Source organism: Artibeus jamaicensis, unplaced genomic scaffold, assembly GCF_021234435.1.
Source record: "Artibeus jamaicensis isolate MK-2021 breed Jamaican fruit bat unplaced genomic scaffold, CSHL_Jam_final contig_452, whole genome shotgun sequence".
NCBI classification, from domain to species: Eukaryota; Metazoa; Chordata; class Mammalia; order Chiroptera; family Phyllostomidae; genus Artibeus; species Artibeus jamaicensis.
Window position 1 is genome coordinate 16,241,247 of NW_026521837.1, and position 6,347 is coordinate 16,247,593.

The following is a 6,347-nucleotide window of genomic DNA, read 5'->3' on the forward strand; positions in this document are numbered from 1 at the left end:
CTAGAAGTGATCAAGGCATCTAGATTATTGTCTGGGACTCGTGGAAATGATTTTATGGAGGAAGCACATGGTTAGCATGTGCCCTTGTCTGCCTTACCTCCATTTTTCCTCTTGTTTTCTGCCTGGACTATAGATTTGATGTCTGGAAATACAGTATCCACTAGCATGACTAGAACTTTGAGAACTATCTCAAGCAAGAGGTAACTTCAAGAAGGGAAAACACATATTAAGGAAGATGGAACCAAAAAATGGAAGGAGCCTAGGTCCACAAAGATACCATAGAGCTTCCATACCAGCCCTGGACTGTTGAAGTCTTTCATGTGAGGGAGAAATAAGTCTCTTACTACATTGCTTTCTGGGGGGGGGGGGCGACTTTGCCCACAAGTCCCCCCATGGGCCGTGGATGAAAATAATACCACCAAGACATGATATGCTTGGGGAGGAGACGTGGTTAGTCTCTACCAGGAGAAGGACCAAGAACCTCTTCTTCAATGGCTTTTATTAAGTTCTGAACACGTAGGAATACAGGTAAAGCTCATCAATCAATGACAGGCAGCAAGGATCAAACAACAGACAACATTTCAAAGAAATCTGAGGGGTTAATGTGAGTCAGTGTCTGTCAGGTAAGGGGGCTGCAAAACTTTGGGAGACATACTCATTTCCTGCTCGGACCCTTATCATATGAATGAAAGCACTCTTAGCAGAGCAGGCCTCACAGGACTTCAGGAACTCTTTCTTATGCCCTATCACCCAGGAATCCACTCTAGCCAGCAGGGGCCTGCACCACCTTCCTGGTCAAGGGTTTTTAGGCTTAAGTGGATTAGAGCCAAGAAGGGCTTCTCTCAGACAGAAATGGGGACTCAGGCTATGTCAGAATACCAGAGGGCAAGGGTCTACCACTCCCTTTTTGCTGCATCGCCCCCCCCCCCAGTCTTTCCTTGAAGGCTTCCCAAGTGATTGTATCTTGTTAAGGTTGCCCCTCCCCTGAGGGGTGTACTTGTCTCTGACCTACCAACTAAGCACTGGGGGCAGGGGATGAAGCAGAAGCAGTGCTGCTGCCAGAAATAAGCTTTGTCTCCTTAGTGGCTCACAGTCCGGAGGTCCTTCACTCAGCCTTAGCCATGGGGGGCAGTTACAACTCCTGAAACCAGGCAGAGCAGTTACCAACAGCTTTCAGAGACTATAACTCAGAAATTAAAAATCATGTGTGGTCTGAAAAGAAAACCATATAATCCTGACAGCAACATATATAGGTGTACTATATGTGTGTGTGTGCATATATGAAATTACTGGGTATGATTCTATTTTCACTTTTCACAAAGTTATGACTTTAACTGTATTGCTTGATGTTTATGACTTTTAATTAACATTTCAATTTTTTTCAAGCCTGTTGAACAAGTCATTAGCATGGACATCCTGACTACTAGAGCAGGATGACTGGGGTATATTTAAAATCATTCATACTTTCTTGCCATAGGTTTGAATGAGCTACGTTTGAGTACATCTGCATGGTATGTGTTCTTTAAGCAGAATTGTGAGGACAATTATCAATATGATTAAAATTGCTTTTTTTCCTTCTTTCTCTTTCTCTTGCATTTGATTCAACTCTGTTACACATCAAAAACTAAAGTCACTGCTGCCCCATGGTTTGGTCAAGCTGTGGGTAAATGGAGCTCTGAGAAGAATGGCACATGCAGAGGTTCTGGAACTCAGATTTCTTGAAGGAATGTTACCATGTTGCTAAGCTATGTGGAGTGTAGCTTAACAACCAGGGAGCCAAGTAGGCTCCTTGGAGCAAGAGTAGGAGAAACTAGAGGGAGATAGCTACATTATTTTGGAAGCATTAGAGATTAGGCAATCTTTGCCAACTGAAAGTCCCAGCTCAAGTAAACACATTTGAGAAAATTAAGGGCAACTCAGTGTAGATCCATTATGATGCTTGGAGGGTATCAACAGCCTTGAGTTCCTGTTGACATGATCACCTTCTTCAAAACTGTCCTCAGGTACAATTTTAAATTTGTCATTTAAAAATAATCTGCAAAAAAATTTAGGTATGATTTAGTTAATGGACCTCAAGTTCATCTTCATTTTAAGACTATGTAAAAGCCAAATAAGTCTGCTTTGAGGAAAGGATGTATTGTTTTTAACCACCTATTTTTGAGATCATACAAATAAAATATGCTAAGTTTGTGAGATAAAGACATTTATTCTGTGGAAAACATGTAACTTCATTCAGTAAGTACTTATTGAGCACATACTATTGATAGGCACTGTTAACACAAAGGTGGAAAATTGGACTAGGTCACTGCTTACTTCATCATCATACTGAGAGAAGCAGAAAATAAAGAAATGTAAAAAACTATCAGGGAGTGACACACAGTGAAGACAGCTTACACAGGGTCAGGATAGAGAGTGGGATGATGGTGGGAACCACTGTAGGGAAGAGTGAGGCAGCCTTGTGGAGAAAGTCTCATTTAGACCAAGCAATGACTGCAGTGCAGGGGGCGGGGGGAGCCATGGGAGAGCTCACTGGTGTGCATTCTAGGCCAGGGGACCTGCAAATAAATGCAGAAGGGCTCAACCTTAATCACCTAAATAATGATTTTTACATCACTAGGGATTCATAGTAACTTTAAGCTGTTCATTGATCAGGCATAGTATTCTCCTTTTGTAAGCATAAATTACATATATGCTATTTTAAACCTAAAATATTAATATTTAATGCAAATTTGTGTGGTATTTTTTAAGTAACAATGGCTAGAGTTAGAACTAAAAGTATTAATAATGCTTTGAAAACCATTTTGAGGATTTTGTAGTCTAAATGAAATTCAATAATTTACTAATAGATATAGTAAATAGGTAAATTCAAGAGGCTGTTGGAAAGAAAATATTGCTCTAAGAAGGACTTACATAATTCGTTGAATGGTGGATGGTAATTTTAGTTAGATCTTCCCACAGAGCTGCCTCTATACAGAGTTTTCTTTTCCTCTTCAAGGTAAAAGCAGAGTGTGTTAGCACCAGTATTAAAATAGAGTTTAAATGGAACTCAGCTACTTTCACTCAGTGAATCTTTTGGGAGAATCCTCAAAGTCAGGAGGTCTCAGCTTAGGTTTTGCAACACACAGGTAGTAACCTGAGACTCTAGATATTTCCTAGTAATAACAAAAATATTCATGTTTGCAGATTGCTTAGTATTTAAAAGGAATTATTAACACAAAGAAGGGTAACTCTCTAACAGTATCTCTTGCATTAGTTGCAATGCCATGTGCTTAACTGATTGGAAAGATTGGAGTTAGGACCTGTTTATACAGCTCTTCTGAGCAACAGTTATTGACACACCATCGTTTTGGTGACAGAATTATTTGCTTCCCCACGATTTTGGGATCCATTCTTTAACATATGAACATATTATGAGAATCTACCTTTCATGTGAACATCATCTGTTATGTTTATCATGGTTGGAAAACAGGCTGAGAATCATTGCTCCATATTATATAGCAAATACCTATTAGGCTAAAATACTGAAAACAATGTGTGTTTCTGTTTTCCTTTCGTGTTTTTTTTAAAAATACCCATTATTTATCACAAAACTGTATTTGGGCTATCATAAATGATCCATGGTACATTAGTAGAAATAACTATAATTAATTTAGTCTGCAGAATGCATTCATAATATACATTGACCAGCTTTGCATTGATGTATTTCTCTAATATTGGTTTAGAAAAAATGTTAGTCACTTCATAACAAAATAAATAAGATTTCTGATTTGCCAATAAAGATAATATTCGTCAATCAACAGACAATTTATTTCTTGATGTTCACTTCTATTAATTCTTTATTTTTATTAATTATTTTAATAATATGCCCTTTTCACGTCTTTTGGGGAAAATATACCCTTTTGTATGAAAATAAATAATTTGTTATTTTCTTCTGAGCTTGTCTCTCCTACCCTTCGCAAAAGTGAAGGATGGATGGAACTATAGAGCATTATGCTAAGTGAAATGGGCCAGGTAGTGAAAGACAAATACCATCTGATCTCACCTATAAGTGGAACATAATAAACAAAACAAATGAGCAAAATAGCACCTAAGACATAGAAACAAGGAACAGACTGACAGTGACCAGAGAGGGGGTGAGAGGGGGATAACAGGGGAAAGAAGGGGAAGGGTCTAGTCAAGGAACATGTATAAAAGACCCATAGACATGGACAACAAGGTGGGGATTGACTGTGGGAGCTGAGGGGTGCAGGATAAGGGAGAACAATGGGGAAAAATGGGGACAACTGTAATAGAACAACAATAAAAAATAAGGAAATTAGCCTACAATTAATGCTTGTTATAAAGAGAAATCTTAATAGAGAAATATCATTCCAAAGCAATCTATGGAATTTATAAAGATATCCATAAAACTCACTGGACAATAATTATCAGTCAATTAAAATGTTGAAATTAGTAAGAAAACAGGTGAAAGAAAAAGATGTAGTCATTATTTATAGTAACCAAAATAGTTTTGCTTTTCTTCAGGCTGTGAAGGTACATTTTAAAAAATCAATAGGCTAGGGGGAAGGGGGGAGGGATTTGGGGGAACAAATGTGAGGGACGCAGGGACGAGGGCTGGGGGGGAGCGCGGTATGGGGGGGGCTTGGATGGGAGAAATAGACAAAAAACTGTACTTAAAAAATAACTAAATAAAAAAAATGAGAAAAAAATCAACAGGCTAATTTTTTTAGAGTAGGTTTTAAGCTTAAAGAAAAATTGATCAGATAGCACAGGGAGTTTCATATATATATATATCCCTGCCCAGCTTCTCCTATTATTTTTCAAATATTTTTTAAATTTATTTAGAAAGGGGCGAAAGTAGGGAGAAGGAGAGGGAGAGAAACATCTATGTGAGAAAGAAATATTGATCAGTGGTCTTTCTCATGCACCCCAACCAGGGACAAAGCCCGAAACCCAGGTATGTGCTCTGACAGGGAGTCAATTCAGCAACCTTTTGCTTTGTGTGATGAGGACCAACCAAGTGAGCTACACTGGCCAGGGCTTTACCTATTATTAATGTTTGCATTAGTGTGTTACATTTGGTACAATTGCTGAATCAATGGTCATATTATTGTTAACTAAAGTCCATAGTTTACCTGAGAGTTCACTCTGGTTTTTTCTATAGATTTCAATAAATGCATAATGTCCTGTATCTACTACTAGTATAGATCAATATAGTATAGGTTACTTCATAGCCCTAAAAGTCTCCTATGTTCCACCCATTTATTATTCGCCCATTTCCCTTTGGAACTCCTGGAAGCCACTCATCTTTTTATTCTTTTTATTGTTTTGCTTTTTCCAAAATGTCACATAGTTGAAATTATACTCTATGTAGCCTTTTCAAATTGGCTTCTTTTACTTATCAATATGCATTTAAATTTTATCCTTGTCTTTTCGTGGCTTGATAACTGAGTTCTTTCTAGCATTTAATAGTATTCCCTTGTATGGATGCTCCACAGTTTATCCACTCACTATTGAAGGACACCTTGGTTGCTGCCAATGTTAGCAATTGTGAATAAATATTCATGGTTTTTGTGAGGACATGTTTTCCACAACTTTGAGCAGACATTGAGGAGTACAACTGCTGGATCATATGGCAAAACTATGTTCAGCTACTTGGTAAAAACACTGCCAATGTCTTCCAAAGTGGCTGTATCATTTTGCATTCCCCCTAACAATGAATGAGTGTTTCTCATGCTCCACATTCTCGTCAGCATTTGGTGTTGTCAGCAATTTGGATTTTAACTATTCTGATAGGTGTATAAGGGTAACTCATTGTTTTGTTTTTAAGATTTTATTTATTTATCTTTAGAGGGGAAGGAAGGAGAGAGGGAGAGAATATCAATGTATGGTTGCCTCTTGTGGGGTCCCCTGCTGGGAACTGGCCTGCAACCCAGGCATGTGCCCTGACTGGGAATTGAACCGTGATCCTTTGATTCGCAGGCCCGTGCTCAATCCACTGAGCTACACCAGCCAGGGCTCATTGTTGTTTTAATTTTTTATTCCTTAATGACAAATGATGGTGAGTATCTTTTCATATGTATGTTTGCCATCTGATGATCTTCTTTGATGAGGTATTTACTCAGATCTTTTGCCCAGTTTTTAACTGGGCTTTGTTTTCTTACTGTTGAGTTTTAAGTCTTCTTTGTGTATTTTGAATACAAATCCTTTATCAGGTATGTGCTTTGCAAATGTTTTCTCCCAGTCTGTGGCCTAATTTTCATTCTTTTAACAGCATCTTTTGCAGAGCAAAACATAGTTTTGCTTTTCCTCAGGTTTTAGGTAGTTTTATTTTATTATCATTAGGT